Source organism: Orycteropus afer, unplaced genomic scaffold (genome assembly GCF_000298275.1).
Source record: "Orycteropus afer afer isolate SDZICR_OR568_19922 unplaced genomic scaffold, OryAfe1.0 scaffold00212, whole genome shotgun sequence".
NCBI lineage: Eukaryota > Metazoa > Chordata > Mammalia > Tubulidentata > Orycteropodidae > Orycteropus > Orycteropus afer.
In genome coordinates this window covers 2,762,065-2,780,054 of record NW_006921799.1, presented here as the reverse complement: position 1 = coordinate 2,780,054, position 17,990 = coordinate 2,762,065, and the positions used below count along the sequence as shown (strand labels likewise).

The window sequence follows — 17,990 nt, the reverse complement described above, 5'->3', positions numbered from 1 at the left end:
AGGTTGGGCAATCCTACTTCCGTAGTGACACTGCCTCGAAAACCCAAGGAGGGGTCGCTATGAGTCAGGGCTGACTCGATGGCAAATACCAACAACAACTAACAACATAAAATTCCCCTGAAGTTGATTGCCTCTTACTAAATGGATACAATTAAATTCCTATGCCTGAAAACCTGCAATTCCTCTTTCCTACTTTACCACTCTTAAGGTCATGTGGGTTTCCCATAACTTTCTTTGTGAAAACCCCCAAAAGCAGAACACCATTTTTTTTTTTTTTAATTTTTACTGTGATTTGGGTGAAAGTTTATAGAGCAAATTCATTTCCCACACAGCAGCTCATATGCACTTTGTCTCATGACATTGACTGCAATTTCCCACAATGCAACAGCTCCCCTCCCACTTCCTCCTCATAGTTAACTCTTCCCTGTGTATCCTTCCCTCTCATGCATTCCTGCCCCCGCCCTGCTGTCTCTTGGTGCATACACAGCCCTTCCATTCTCCCATGACTGATCTCTCCAAAGAGTTTATCTTGTTGTTGTTGTTATGTGCCGTTGAGTCTACCCGACTCTGACTCATAGTGACCCCTCTTTGGGTTTCCAAGGCAGTATCACTATGCTACCAGAGTTTCTAAGGAGTTTGTCTACCTACTTATGTTCAGCTCTATGCCTGTGTTTTGTTTGGCTAAAAGTCACAGGAGTGGGTTCAATTCCAGGCCTGAAGGACAGCTAGGGCCCATAGTCTCAGTGTCTCAGTGATTTCAGCAAACCTGGTCCCTTTTTTGTTTTAATGACTTTGAGTTTTGTTCCACATTGCTCTCCCACTCTATCCAGGATCTCTCCCACACAGATCCCCCTCCGAGTAGTTGATAGCAGTAGCCAGGCACCATCTAGTTCTTACGGTCTCATAGATGAGGATCACATGGTGTACCAGTTGCTTGGACTAATTGTTTCCAAGTGTCTTTGGTTTTCTTCATTCTTCTTTGGTCTGGATGAGGAGAAACCCATCGTTGCATCTAGATGGCTGCTTGCAAGCTTTTAAGAGCCCAGTCGCTACTTGCTAAAATAGGATGTAGAACAATGTTTTGTGTAGTATGTTATGCCAGTTGAGCTTGATGTCCCCTATGACTATGGTCCCAAGCTCACAGGTCCAGCTACTTGCTCCCTCTGGATGGCTGGTTGTGGCCAAGACGAGAACTCCATTTTTTATTGATTCATTCTTCTCAACAGAAAGTTATTAAACTTTCTGTTTAATTTAAAACTTAATTTTTGTCAGGTGTAAGGGTAGTTAGGGTTATGTAAGGTGTGGTGCTGACCCTCAATGAACCTTCTTCAATACTAGCTCCCTCTGTTGGAAGGGGCAGTGCCAAGAGGGCACAAAGCGATAGTCTCAATACATACTCACCTCACAACTCCTAGACTTAAAATGGTAGGAAGTAAGAAACTTTATCTAAAGGCACAGGAACAGAATTGTGGGAGTGGAGAGGAAGGAAGGGTTAGTTAGCAAGTATTTCCAAGCAGAAAGACCTTCTAGAAATGACTGTCTATGGTTCAGCTTTGAGAGAGTAAAGCTAATTCAAAACTTTAACCAGATAAGAGAGTAGTGAGAAATACACTGTTTTACAAGCTTCCAAGGTTGGAATCATCACTGGAAAGAGATTAAGGCTTCCAGGAACTGTTGATAGCTTCCTCTCAGGGCTAGCTGCTGAACCTCCATGTCTTCGTGATTGCTACCTGGCAAAACAATATGTTCCACTTCCTGTGTGCTTGATGCCAGTTTTCTGTTTTGGTCTATCTTAGCAGGATTTATAAGATCTAGGCAGTCTTCTAGCTTATCTTTACTCTTTATGCCTCAGATGTTATCTTATTTACAAGACAAGAAAAAGAAAAGGGATTTTAAACTGGGCTTAAAGTCAAGTTAGATCAACAGCTCCAAGGTTCATTAAAACCTCAGTCCTCCATAGCCATTTAGTAAGTGAAAATCATTTCAATAAAGATAACACAGATCCAGCTTCTCAGAAGGGCCAACCTCAACCTTTCTGTAAATTCAGAACGAGAGTGCACTTTGCACTCGGAAGGCTTATTTCTTGCAAAGTCCCTTATTAACATTCTTTTCCTCACAGCACTTCTCAATGGCTGCTGCAGCCAGGCTGCTCAGCACAGATTTTCTGCTCGGCATGGGGGAGGGGGTGTTAATTATGCAGAAAGATGGAGAGAGGCCAGACAGCCCCTCTGGTGAACTGTCTCATTCAAGCACGGCCCACTTCCTGCTGTTTTGCAGCTACAAGGATCACCTGTTGGTCTTGGCATCTGGCCAAGCTGGGGCCTAGCGGAAATGACAGACTCGGCTAGAACAGACTCAGCTAGAAATGAAAGCCAGCTCATATTCCAGTATCCCAAATTGTGGAGAAAGAGAAAACATGCAATAAAAATGCATACAAATTATGCAAAAGGTAGCCAGACTCACTGCTTTCTTTTCTTCTTTTTTCCTTCTTGCTTGAAATACAATCCTCAAAATAGTCATCTGAGCCAAAAATATTTCTTCTCCTGACTTAAGGGAAAATGCAGGAAATCTTTCTGGCCCCTCCCTATACCCCCACTGGGGTGTCATAGTCCAACTACCTAAATAAGGTTTTAGGAGTAACCAGTCCCAAATACTCATGTTTCTTCTTTAATTCACTCTACATCTTTAACATATCTACCTCTTTCATTGCTCCTCCTTAACCCTAGAAGTACAATGAAACTGTGTTTCTAGTCATGCTATTTCCACCACCAGGTGGAGTTTGATGACAGAAAAGTTCTCTTACTGACAGTTAAGGACTAGCCAATGCTGATCATTCGATTCATCAGGGGAGAAAAGGGGCTTGTTTAATCCAAAATTACCATATTCATCAGGTATTTGTATCTTTTAGCAAAATTTCACTGACCCATACATCAAACAGTGTAAGAAGATAACTTATATAATGGTTCAGTAGTCTTCAAAGAATTACTGATTATTACCAAATCAAGCTAATATTTCTCAAATTAAAAAGAAAAAAACAAGAAAAATTTTTCCCTTCCCAAAGTGAGTAAATTGACAACATAGTTTTCTCCATCAAATACAGTACATCATAAATAATTGGTTTGCATTCCAGCCACCAAAAAACTGTACTTCTTCAAAAAGATATACAGTGTTTTTGTGAGCCCAGTCTTTAAATTGTGACCTTTTTTGCCATCACCTACCTTCTTTCCACATATAGCTTCCTGTGTGTGTGTTTTTTCTTTTTTTTTTTTCCCCAGCCAGGCAGGTAGCAAAGTCAAACCCCAGCAGGAGAAACCACTACCTCATCTGCATGTTATGCATTATTCATGACCTCCTGATTCCTGCACCTGCATCTAGGCAGGAAGCTTGCAGGAAAGGTTCATTATTCTCTTCTTAGCCTCACACAGGCTCGATTACTGCTAAGCCACTTTGTTCTGTAACTAAGGGTTTCACAGGCCTTGGTACTAACCGCTGGATATGGAAAGAGAAAAAAAAAAAAAACACATGCTGAAGAAAAGGGCAGTCTTGGTTGTTGTGAAACATGTACTGAACCCTACAATGTGCTCTTCTGAGACTGACAGTATATGTCAGATGCAAATGCTCACATTTGGTGATTTGTAGTAGTACATAGAGAAAAAGAAGCTGTATCATTAAGCCCATGTATACCAACTATTCTATTTATATACACTTAGTCATCTGAACCAGACAGCCTATTTATAATTTACTCAATGCAGCACTTAATTTAGCTTTCTTGCTAAGCACGTGAGAACACTGTAGTCATCTTGATACTAAAACTCCTCCCCTTTTGGGCATAAGCACCCAAGAACCTGACCCTCAAATTTTGCATTTTAATGGTTAACATTATTACTAACCAAGAGAAAATGATCACTCTATTTTCCAGTGTTTTCAGGAAACTACTCGAAAACTAATGGCTGGTGGTTGGAGGTGAGATATGAAACCTAGATATGCAGCCTACATTATTGAGTCCTAATGAATTCCTGGGGAAGGATACTGGTCACCCCTTTTTTGGGAACTGTACCACAGAAAAGTTGTGACAATTTAAATCCAATCTTAGAAGCTTAACTGGAGGTAGGAGGAAGTGTTTACAAATACAAACTGTAGAGTCAGCCTGCCTGGGATTAAATTCCAACTCACCATTTACCAGCTGTGTAATTTTAAGGCAAATTATTTAACCTCTCTGTGACTCATTTTCTTCATCTGTAACAACTGGAAGTAATAAGGGCACTTACCTCCTAATGTTGTGAGACTTAAATGACTTAATAAATGTAAAGTACTTATAAAGGTGCTTGGCACCCAGGGAGCATTCAGCACATTAATTTGCATCACTAGCAGTTGATGACTGGAATAGAAAGAATGGGAAGATGGAACTGAAATATTTGGCAAAATCCAGGGGACTGAGATTATAAATGTGTTCTACAGAACCTACAGTCTTAATTACTAAGCTTAGATGGCTTTACTTTCAAAGGTGAGGGTATAACAGAGAAATAAACAAATACAGAGTAACAACCAAATACTGCGGTTTATAAGGTATGGCTTAACCCTTTGACATCTCATTTTTCTGTTCTTTATTAGAAGACCTAGTTTCTAGTTACTAAATTGCATCGTATTCATTTATACTCTATTCAAAAACAAGATAGAAATCACAGCAATACAAAATCACTGCCATTTACTGAGTCTATACTATATACCAGGAGCTCTGGTAGCATAGTGCCTAAGGCACTTGACTGCTAACCAGAGGCTGATGGTTCAAACCCACCAGCCACTCCTCAGAAGGAAGATGGGGCAATCTACTTCTGTAGTGATACCACCTCGGAAACCCAAGGAGGGGTCGCTATGAGTCGGGTCCGACGCAACGGCACACAACAACAACATACTATATACCAGATCTCTGGGTGGAATAAATGGTTTGTGCTCAACTGCTAACCTAAAGCTGGGCCTTTAAACCCACCCAGCAGCAGCATGAATGAAAGCCTGGCAATGTACTTCTATAAAGATTACAGGAAACAAAACAAATCAAGACAAACCTTGTGAAACAATTCTACTCTGTAACACATGGGATTACCAAGAGAAGGAATCAACCTGATGGCAAGAGGCTTGCTCCTGGTTTTCTATAAACCAAACCCAACCCAACCCCCTGCCATCAAATTGATTGCAACTCACAGCAGCCCCCATTGGCTTTCTGAAGCAGTAAATCTTAAAGTAAAGACAGGGAAGTATATTGCCCTGTCTTCCTTCCATGGACTGGCTGGTGGGTTTGAATGGTCAACCTTCTGGTTAGCAGTGCCTAAGGCATTTCACTGCTAACCAGCCACTCTAACAGGTACTTTAAATACATCACATTATTTTATGCTCATACTGTTATAACCTTTATTTTATCTTTGAGAAAGTAGGCTTAGGTAACTTGTCAGGGTCACACAGATAATGAACAGCCAAGTCAGAATGTGAACACCAGTTTACCATCCAATATTTACACACCATGTACACACACACACACATACTTTTCACCACCTCAGGAGATGCAATAGAATGAATTAGCACAAGGGCTTAATTGAGAGACCTTATAAGTATAGCGTAGTGCCTAAGGCACTTGACTGCTAACCAGAAGGCTGGCGGCTCAAACCCACCAGCCACTCCTCGGAAGAAAGATGGGCAATCTACTTCCGTAGTGATACTGCCTTGGAAACTCAAGGAGGTGTCACTATGAGTGGGTCCGACTCAGCGGCACATAACATCAATAACAACATAAGTATTTAAGTCCAAGTGAAGGTTTGATAATGTAAGCGGATGCAAAATGAAAGCACTGGTTTTCTTGGTTTAAAATTGGCAGTGGCCTAAACAATGAGAATGCAGATGCTTACAAGAAATATAACCATAGTAATATAGCTTGTTCATCCTTCCATTGTTTATGCAAATTCCTCATTATTAGTGCTGCTATTTTAATCATAATGTACTTACTATACACAGAAATTTTAGATGGTAGAAACTAATCCTAGCTATATCCACTTCCTCATTTCCCATTTTCTGTAGAATCCAATCCAGTTTGTGTCCCTACCCCCTAACGAAACCATTCTCGACACAGTCACCAATGATCTCCATGTTTGCAAATGCAATGGTTAATCCTCAATCCTCATTGTTTTCAAATTCTCAGCAGAGCTGATATAATTAATTGATCATTCCATCCTTAAGATTGCTTTCTTTACTCGGTATCAGGGACATTCTCTGAACTTCCTTTTCTTCTTTTTCTCTTTTACTTGAACCTCTCCTGTTATTCTTTTGAACTCTGAATGCTGGTGTAACCTAGGGGTCACATCCTACGACCTTTCCTCTTCTCTATTTAAAATCATTCCCCAGGTGAAATATTATTTTATGTAGCTACTCTCTCTCCCTTGTGTCATCAGCTTGTCTAAAGCCCTTATACCATCAATATAATAATGTCTCTCAAATTTCTATCTCCAGCCTTAATACCAGACTCACAGTTCTTAATCTCAACATTTCTTAGGAAAAACAAAAGTGTTTCTCTTCATATCATCCCAATCTCAAAAATGACAGTATTATTTACCCCGTTGCTCAAGCCAAAACACTGGATAATAATTGAGGTTTTTTTTTTTTCTTTTCTGTCATATACTGCACATTAGAGAGACTGCTTAATACTGAGAAAAGTCAGAATAAATTATTTTTTCATGGATTAAAAGAATTTTTCTTGTAGGTAATTAGTCATTTAGTAAACTTAGAAATTTTTATATTAAGACTAGTAATTGTACATATAAATGCTATTTCCAGTTCCTACATTCAAATCATTTCTATCTTATGTAATAAAATTACTAGTCATACTTGTCTTAATTGACTACATGGCAGTAAGTTTGTTTTTTGGTTTTAATCAGAAATATTTCAAATCACTGAATATTCATATACATGTTAACAAGTATTTATAGAAGAAAACATTAGGAATAATTTGACTATTCATCTAATTTTCTCCATTCAGAACCACATGGAAGGTAACTGAAAAACAATTGTTAATATTACTTCTTTCTTGTACATAATTGCATTGAACACAAGTTTTCATGATTATTTAAGTAAATTTGGATGTTTTTATTTTAATACACATATATTACACTTAATCAAATAAAAAATGAGTGAATCCAGTGTTTAAGTGGGCCCTGTTTATTCTTAGCTTTTTCTCAAGCCAGTGATCAGATGACCATTATGAATGCTATAGGCACTTGAGTGGTATAAACATTTTGCCCTTGTCTACTAACCCAATGAGTGCCAGCTCGAACCCAACAAAAGGTACTGCAGAAGAAATGCCTGGTGACTTGCTTTGGTATAGATTATAGCCAAGGAAACCCTACGGAGCAATCCTACTCTGTAACACATTGGATTGCTGTGAGTCAGAGTCAACTCAACGGCAATGGATTTGGTGTTTTGGGTTTTTATTAATGCTACATGTATATATTTTTTTTTAGGATCTCTGGTAGCATAGTGGCTAAAGCACTTGACAGCTAACCAGAAGGCTGGTGGTTCAAACCCACCAGCCACTCCTCGGAAGGAAGGTTGGGCAATCCTACTTCCGTAGTGATATTGCCTCGGAAACCCAAGGAGGGGTTGCTATGAGTCGGGGTTGACTTGACGGCACATAACAACAACAACAACAACAACATATTTTTTAAAAGTTAATTTTTCTTTCCTTATACTTAAATCTCTAGCTCATGAAAAGCAACTGAAGCTATTTTTAGAATGGCCGAGTTTCAACACTATATAGAATTATATGGTGATAATTTTCTTTTTTACTATTTACTATAATTTTGTTATTTTAGTGTCATAGAATAATGGCACAGTGGTTAAGTACTTGTCTGCTTCCTGAAAGATCAGTGGTTCAAACCCACTAGCCACTACGTGAAAGATGTGACAGTCATCTGTAAAGATGACAGCCTTGGGAAACCTACAGGGCAGTTCTACTCTGTTCTATAGGGTCACTATGAGTAGGAATTGGCTCGATGGCAACTTTTTTTCTTTTTTTGTGATACAGAAACAAGAAAACAAGTTATGGTAAATTGTATTAAAAATATAAGGCTTTCAAGGCAACAGTAACATTTCTTTCATTCTATGTGTCAACGGAATGAGGAATTCTAAAAAGAGCATTTGATTTGCACAACTATAATTAGTCAATCACAGTGTCATCTCTCAGCACCTCCACCTGCTCTTTCTGTGTCAGTGATGCTAAAGAATCTCTTTCTTCCCTTCTCACCTGACATCCAAGTCCAGGTCAACTCGTTCTTCATTTTCATAGCAGAGGGTACTTAGCATTGGTTAAATGAAGATTACATCTGTACGTTCTGTATTTGTCTGTTTCCTCAACTAGAGCATATGCTCTAAAGGGGACCAGGGACCATTTCTCTTTTTGCTCACTATCATATCCCATTATCTGTATACAGTGAGCACAATAAATAATTGTCGTCCGATTAGCCTTATTTTCCTACTAGATTATAACTACTAAGATGGCAACAGCCATGTCTGTCTACGTCACCACCATATTCATAGTACACAGAAGGCATACAGTAAACATTTAATCTATGAGATGCAGAGGAGGTAAACAATTTTAGATTTAAGAGTGTGAGCTATTTCATTGAATTTAATGCATACCTCCTAAAATACTTGGAGCTTTGGTAAATAATATGATATGGCAAGCTAGAAAGTCTCTTAGAAACATTAGAGGGAGATGAGCTAGAATGTTAAGACAGGGTTAGAATACAGATCAATAAACACGTACCTGACTAAGAAGTCAGGAATTGGGCAGGGAGTTGTGGACCATTATCAACATTTCTTCCACTGTATGTTGTTGTTGTTGTTGGGTGCCATTGAATCAATTTCAACTCTTAGCAACCCACTGTGACAGAGCAGAACTGCCCCATAGGTTTTTCTAGGCTGCAATCTTTACAGATATAGATAACCAGGTGGAACTGTGTGGTGGGCTCAAAGCATCAACCTTTTTGTTACCAGCCAAACACTTAACCATTGTACCACTAAGGATCCTTCCTCTATTGCATACTGATTATATATTCATTAATTGAAATATAAATTGAACTCCACTCATGACAGGCACTGTTCTAGTCTTTTGAGTTCCTGCCTCTTAAATGCTATGAACTATGTCAAGTAAGGGAAGATAATATGATTAAGACACGGTTCCTGATTTTAGACAGCTTACACTACAACATGATCTTAGATAAATTAATTGTCCATCATGATGTAATGTGGTCAATGGCCAAGGGAGCACATAAAACATACATCTGAGTGAAGCTTTGAAGTAGCCATGAATGTTTCCCTAAGGTGATAGAAGAAGAGCGTATTCCAGAATACAGAAAGGCATTAAAGGGTGGAGACACTGCCAATAGCAAGACTGCAAACTGTGCCTGGTAACTAGATGAGAGAGAGTGGCAGGTTATGAGGAGCAGGAAATTATATAACAGAGGACTGATCAAGGAGGGTCTTGTGTATCGCGTTAAGTGCTAACTCAAACAAAGCTAGCAGACAACCACCAAAGATTTATGCATGGAAGTGGCATGATCAAATTGCATACTAGAAAGTCAGCATGGCAGCATTAAAGAGGGCTGACTACATGGAATGCATGATTACACAGGAAGAACAACTGGAGGAGAAATGTCATAATAACACAAAATACTGTCTAAGATAGTGGCAGTGGGAATGGTGGTGGTATGGGAAGAGCAAAATGACTGGATACAAAATAAATTACGAGTTATCCATGGGTCTTTGTGTTAATTGTATCTGGGGTATGGGGAGGCTGCGGAGAATTAAGATAGCAATTTTGAGATAACACCTAGGTTTCTGACATACATGGTAAGAGGAGCCAATACAAGGAATAAACAATTAATAAAAAAATTAATTATACACACACACATACACATATATAATATGATATGATATTATATATACATACATACACACACATTCACAGTAAGTTTCTTGTTGTCCGTCATATATACAGGTCTGGGGTTCAGTAAAGAATTCTGAGATGAAAGCTGGAGATGAGGAACAGAGAATCTTTAGTGTATAAATGGTAAATGAATCCCTGAGTTTCATCAAGGTCACCAAGGCAGGATTTAATTGACAAGATGGTGAAACAAATCCAGGACCTCAGGAAGCATTACATCTTCTTAGATGAGTGTATGTATCTCTTTGTATTCATTCAGGGAACACCAGATATACCCAATTATTGATTGCAAGGTAGAGTTTCATAATTCAGTTTAGGGCCATATACTCTCATAACCAATATTATGAGAAATGAGAGACAATCTTCTCTACCGTTTCCTTTATGCCAGAAAATTCAGACATAATGCATTTCTTCAGTGTTGACCTCATGAGTAAATAAATGCACCTACAACCACTCTGTCAAATGATCTAGAAACCCAGGAGTAATCCCTGATTAAATCTCTTTCCTCATATCCAATCCATCATCAAGGTATCTGCTCCTCTATCTCCACTCTATCCATTTCTTTTCATTTCTGCTGTCATCCTCTATTTTACATCACTCCTGTATCTTTCCAGCACTATTCCAATAATTCTCTCCCCCAATCCATTTTAAGGAGTCTCAGGAGCACAATGCTTACATGCTTGTCTGCTAACCAAAAGGCTGGTGGTTTGAACCCACCCAGTGGCTCCACAGGAGAAAAATCTAGAAATCTGTTCCTGTAAAGATCACAGCCTTGAAAATCCTATGGGGTGGTTCTACTCAGTCACATGGAGTTACTGAGTTGGAATTGACTCGACAACACCTAACAACAACATTCCATTTTTCTCACTATAGCCACAGTTACATTCTTAAAATGCTAACCTTTTTCATTCCACTAACCCTTTTGTGGCTTCCCAAAGTTCATGAAATAGACACAAATTACAACATGGATTAAAAGCCTATTATCTGGCCCCTGCCTGCCTGTCTAGCTTTATTTTCCGACAATATTCCCATTTGCTTCCTGTGATCCAGTCATCCTGGCCTCCTTCAGTTTCTCTCTCTCAGCTCAGTGCCTCTGCATATGTTGTTCCTTATATTTAAAACTGTCCAACCAGGCCACCAGGGCTTTCACCTAGTGAACTCTTACTCATTCTTCAGTTTCAGCTCAAATATCACTGTACTTTCACTAACTCATCAAGCCAGATCATGTCTTTGTATTATATACTTTCATTATTTCCTGTGTTTGTCCTACATAGTATTTATTACACTTTAATTACATATGGGTGTTATTATCCAGTGAAAAGCAGAAACTATTAAACTCACAACTATATTCTCAGTCCCAGACCCTATGTCTAGATTAAAAATGATGACTTATTAAATACTGCCCCATAAATACAAGGAATGTGATGAGAACTCATTATATTCTATTCATCCTAGGATTTGCTCTTTCAATAATCTTCAAGTATTATTGACAACTAAGATGGAAAAATAAAATACATATGTATACATGTATACAAATAGATAAAGAATAAAGTAGAAGAGAAGGTGAATGATAAGTGACAGGTCTGAGCACTGCCCAAGGAAAAGCTTTGGCCCCGCAGGAGCTGGGTTCCTTGGACCTCATCAGCTCACGTCCAGCACCATCTAGTGAGCAGGACCCATCCCGAGTTGGGAAGCCAAGGCAGGAGTATCTATTGCATTCTTACCTCTGAAGAAATTAATGGAAGCTTAGTGGACATTTGTGGAAAAATCTGAATATAGTCTGTAGTTTAGTTAATAAAACCAAAAAAACCCACACCCACTGCCATTAAGTCAGATCTGACTCATAGCAACTGCTCCTTGGGTTTCTGAGGTGGCATCACTATGGAAGTAGATTGTTCAACCTTCCTTTCGAGGAGTGGCTGGTGGGTTTGAACTGCCAGCCTTCTGGTTAGCAGTCTAATACCTTAGGCACTATGCCACCAGAGCTCCTAGTTTAGTTAATATAATGATGATAATGATTATTTTCTGGTTTGGATAACTGTCTGAGGATTGTGCAAAATATTCATGTTAGAGGAACCTGGGTGAAGGATATAGGTGAACCCTCTATATTATTTTTGCAACTTTTCTCTAACTCCTACAAATTATTTTAAAACAAAAATAATTTAAAATGTTATTTCTTTGCTAGGATAAGAATAGAAGCAATACAGACCTTCTAGGAGCTATTTTTCCAGTTTTCAACTGATGTATGTTTTTCATTCTTTTCAACAGTTATTATTAGGGACATTTATTCTACATATGTTTACAAATATCTTTGTGTTCTTACACATATATATTTGTACCTCCAATCTTTCATTCTTTCAGTAATAAACTCACTGGTTCTATCACTCTCACTTTCACGTAGGGTCTGGTACTATATCCTACTAATCTAGATGCTAAATTCCTCTGCTCTGAAATGCCCAGATAATTTCTTCAATTTTCAACTTCATTTTGCATTTATATAAAAGTCTGAAATAATATTTTTCAGTGTAGAGTTTATGGCACATTAAGGTTTGTACCCTTTAATACATGAAACTGAAATACTTTGACTTAGCCATTGGTCTGGATTGATTTGGAGGAATTGCATGAATTGGTAGACATTCTGATTTGTAGTTATTCTATTAGTCCCACTGGTAATGCCTTTATTTGGTGAGCTCTTTTGAGAAAGAGTAGTTTAAGGAATTATTTCCAGGGCTTTTACTTTCTGGCTCCATTAATTTTGAGATGCCTCATTTAGGCTAGAAAAAAGAGGTAAAGCTAAAGTATGTAATAGGGGCATTTTGTCACCCCGAATTGGATCTACTACAACTCAGCATTCTCTCAAGGTGTTAAAGCTCACTAGCCTGTACCATTTTTTCCACTGAGTAGGACAAAATTTTATATCATTTGGTTCACAGACATAATGAAAATGGCATACTAGACTGTAAAGATGATAAGCCAGTTACAAGGAGAAAATGTAGCTTATTTCACTTATAATAAAATTTCCAATGCTAGAAAAAAATGCCAATATGGTAATTAAAGGTAACGATTATCTTTAATTATTTTAAATAATGGGTTTAACAGCAAGTGAATGTCTGTATATTTTAAATGTTGATTTGTTTTTTCTTTAAGTGGACATCAAATAAATCAAAGGGCATGGTATTCAATAGAAGGATTCATAACTGAATCACAAAGCAATCTGATCCTTAGACAGCTACGGAAGCAGTGTTCTTACTGCCAATACTGAAGGCCAAGAAGTTTGGAAGAATTCAAAGTAAAGGAACTGGAAACTGATCTACTAGCTTATACAGAGACTCTTTATTTCAGAAGTCAGCATCTGAATCCAAAAGCTGCCAAACACATCAATAAGTACCTGCAGGGTTAGAGGTGATTGTGGAGACTGGCAAGGAGTATATGAAATATTGTGCACCAGCCTATCAACAGTCTTGAACAAACAGCAAGGTACCCACCATGTCAGCACTTCCAAAATGCAGCAAGCCTCCCACAATTGACCTTGCTGACTCTTGTTCAAATTCACTATTTCCTCTCCTGCTGTGATAGTTGAAGATGTGTCAACTTGGCTGGACTCCAGTTGTGAGTGGTGGTTCCCATGATGGATCACATGACTGAGTTCTGAGTGGCCGGTCTGCCCAAGGGGAGTTTCCCCAGGGGTGTGGCCTACCTGCAATGCTATCCCAAAGACAAGCTGGAAGAACGGCATTCCGGACTATATACTTCCTGGAGTGAGCGGTTCGCTGCTCGCCCTGGAAGTTTCGGATTCATCCTTTGTTGGGAACAGTAACCAGCGTGCTGCGTGTCAGCTTGATTCTCTCGGCTCTGTTGTGCTTACAGGAACCAGGCGGCTCCAGGCCTCATCCCCTCCAGAGACGAACTTTGTGGCTTGAACTCCTCTGCCGTGCGTGCGAAAGCCAGGTGGCTCCGGGCCCCATCCCCCTCCAGAGACGAACTTTTCAGCTTGAACTTGTCGGCTTCTACACGCTTGTGAGCCATTTACCTAAGATAAATCTCTCTCTCTCTCTCTTTCTCTCTCTATAAATATATATATATACACTTTGCTGGTTTTTGTGTTTCTCTAGAGAACCCAATCCAACACACCTGCCCTACTTCCAAAGACCTGCATTTTCTTTTCACTCTTTCAGGCAGCACAGGCCAATGAGGGTACAGTGTTTAGCCTATAGAAAACATATATTGGCTATTATTATATTAACAAAATTGCCAAATCAAAGTACATCTGGTTCAACTATTCTCATTATTTTTGAATTTGATCCAGATCACTACACCACCATTTTGTTGCTCAGGAAGCACCCTATGATTACTGTGATTAAAAAAAAAAAAAAAAAAAAGATAAACAAGAAAGAATTAATTAAAACATTTTGAGCATTACTGTGCTCAATGCCCTTGCCAAACAACATAGGCAATTATTAGTGAAATCTAAGATATGAACTCTGACTATGATGTAAGTTTAAGAATACCCAGTCTCTAAATAGAAGACAAGTTACAAGACTGTAGGTAACAAAATCATTAGGAACTAATGAAAACACTGATTATATTTGGAGGTCATGAGAGAGAAAAAGCACTTTAAGCAATTGGTGTAAGATTTGGATTGGGGTCTCAAAGACAGTCTTTATAAAGGCATAGCGAAGCAGCCAGATACGTGCCCAAGGAAAGAATGATAAGGAAAATGGACAAGGTGGGAAAACTTAGTTGGAAGGAATTCATACAATCATGTGCAGCTCAGAAGCAGGGATGTCCTTAATGATTGGCAATACATGTTTTGAGATTTTTCTCTTTAGAAAGTGAAGTTTTATTATGTGAGAACCAACATAAAGAGAGTTGTATCACCTAAGAATTCATCTGCAAGTGGTGTGCAGAATGCCCTGAAATGAAGACAACTAATGGTCAGAGAATCCTGATGCTATTTCAATAGCTCATAGGTAAAGGGACAGAAATCTAAGCCAAAGAGGTTTGAGGGAATGGAGGCGAAAGAACAGATAAGAAGAATTGACAAAACTTGTTGATACTGGATATTGGACGATAAAGAGAGTAGTAAAAATTTTGAGAGGCTAGAAGAATGGTGGAAAATGTGGTTTTGATTTTAGGCAGCTAGAAATAAGACTGCAACTCAGGAGGAAGGGTGGGGTTACAGAAACATTTGATTTTTGTAAACACAGAGGGGAAAGCTGAAGTTGAAAAAGTGAGTGATATTTCTAAAGGGAAACTATATGGACAGAGGAGTATGAAGATTATGAATGACATACTTTATAGCTGGGCACAAGAAGAGAAGGAAGAATCAAGGAATTAGAAGCAAAATCAGTAATATAAGAGGAAAACAAGTAATAAAAAGATTACATAAGAATGAAAAGGAGTCACTTTGTAAAATTTTGTAGAAAGAACAGGAGTGAGAACTGAGAAAGGACCATCACATGTGTACCCGAGTGGTGAGGCTGCAGAGATTTAAGGCTTCAATGTGATAGTAATAGAGGGAACAGTGGAAGAGAACATTTGATTAAGAAGCTCTTATAGAAAAGAAGAGGAATAGCTGGAATGGCAAGTTGGGTAAAAGGAGTTATTTTGTGTTTGCTTTTCTTTTTTTCAAATAAAATAGAAGTTAAAATTCTGCATGTTAGGTGGAAGTAGCCAATTGAAAAGAAGAAACTGAACATGCTACAGAAGGAAACACCGTAACAAATCCTAGAGTAGTAGAATAAGCATATCCAGGTTCAATAATGCATGACACTTACATATATACAAATATTTTCTTAAAAGCGACAGCCTACTATGAACTTTGATAAGAGTATTATTAGACAGTCTCATGTATCCAGACATGGCCAGTACTGTAAGCATCATCAATCCACTTTGCACAGGAGAAAACTAAGTTTATGGAACTATATTCCTAGCCTGACATCACATACCAGAGCTGAAACTCATCTCCTGCCAGACTTTCAAACAACTTCCTGGTTTGTTTGTTTAATGAGCAAAGAATTAAGTATATATTTTTTTAAAAAAAAAACAAGGTTAAGTGGAGATAAGCTAGAATTGAGTTTTGTGTTTACCAAATAATAATATTAGTTGCCATTATCCTATACGCTGCAAGAATTAGATTTCTAAGTTGTCACAAGGTATTCTGGGCTCTTTAAAGATCACTAACTTGTACATAACCATATTAGTCTGCATATATTATTCAAATTATTTTATATTGAGCTTTCACAGTACTCTCATTTCTTATGTGATCTGGCCAAACATAATGCATTCTACACTATTATCAATAAGTGAGATTATAATTTTTGAACTCTGTAAATTAAACTATCTTTTAAAAATTCTGCAATTTTTTTGGTTGACACTCTTCTCTCTCATTCATTACCACTACAAAATGCAGATGGATGAATGGCCATAGAGTAGCATTAACCCATATTAAAATCTACCAATCCTGATACTCTCTTTTAAATAATCACGACAAACTGAATTTACAAAGTATGATTAGAGCAGTTTGCTTAAATTTGTAGTCCTTGATTACATACAGATGTTATGCAAAATAGGCTGGGCCTTGAAAGTGGCCACATATGCATCCTTATTTAGCTTTATTTTTGCTTTGAAGAAAACAAGAGTCTTCACAGAGCTCTTGAGATTATCTGCTGAAATAAGAAGAATCAACGTAGAATCAAATAGAAATAAAATGCCATCCAGTAACACACAAAGCACAGGCCTAAAAACTGTCATCATTAGAGAGTAATATGGAAATATTATGGTTCCCTTCCCCACCTGAAACAAGAAATGATAAAATTAAAACAAGACCAATTGATGTTTTCACTCTTCCATTCCTACCCTGAAGAAAGAAATATGTTAAGAGACTCCAATAAAGACTATCTCTTTATTATAGCCTTTTGAACACCCACTACGTAGACTTCCAATTTGTATGTAACTAGGGAAATTCATCATGAAGAAATGTTGAAAAGCTCAATTTTAGAATGAAAAGTAATCAGAGTGCTGTGATATCTTGTTCAATAGCAAGACAAACTTAAATCATTGTTGCTGTAACAGACTGTATTCTATAAAAATTCCAGAGTAACCAGTATTTAGGAAATTAAAAGTTAAATGAAGTACACAAATTATCTGCTGATTAGGAAGTATGACCCAGTGGTTGGGAGGTGCTGTTAGTTTCTTTTTAATTTTGTGTCTGTACATATTCAAATTTGGAGTTGATTGCATATCAGATGAATGGCTGGCCTGGGAGTCAAGAAAGATTACTGTATTGATGTCAGGAGCTCTAATTCACCAAGCTGTCTCCTAATTGTGGCCATGTTTACAAAACTGTGGTCAATCCAGACAGGGCATGACAGGAGTCAGGTGAACTGATTTACTGTATTCTGTTTTCAGTGTAGTGGCAAAGAGTGGGACATTAAAATTCTCTTCCACTCACCTATGTGTCATTATGCTATGCACATACTTGCTACCCTGTTTGAATCATTCACATCATGCAAAGCAAATTATGACAGATTAAGCTACAGCTTGTTTAGTCAACAGCATGACCAACACAAACTTCAAGGGCTTCAAAAACTGACTACTTCTATCTTGCTGATGGGAATTAGTGTGGAATGCAATGTAGTCTCATGAGGGTTGTATATACCCTAACTTTTTGCATTGCCCATGAATGTATCCACACGTATGTAATTCAGAAATATATGTTCACAATATTAAATGAAAATAATGCCATTCTTTTCTTCCTATCATCATTTATACAGTCTTAACATTTTCTTGAACATGCTTTGCTTTGGAAACCATACACCATTTTCAAAAAAAGAAAAAAAAGCAGATAAATCCTTAATATCACTATCATATACCAAACTTCCATACATATACATATATATGTTAATTCTACATCACCTCCAATATAAAAAGTTTGCAGAATGGTAATATATTTCCTTGGAATCCCAATAGGAATTTTTTTTAATGACACCAACATTTTTTTTTT

The 17,990-nt window shown here is 37.9% G+C and overlaps 1 protein-coding gene across 1 annotated transcript in view; it reads right to left on the bottom strand.

Moving 5' to 3' along the window:
• Window positions 1-17,990, bottom strand: part of KLF12 (Kruppel like factor 12) — a 448,102-nt gene that overhangs the window by 114,862 nt on the left and 315,250 nt on the right. The gene's annotated exons all lie outside the window — the stretch shown is intronic.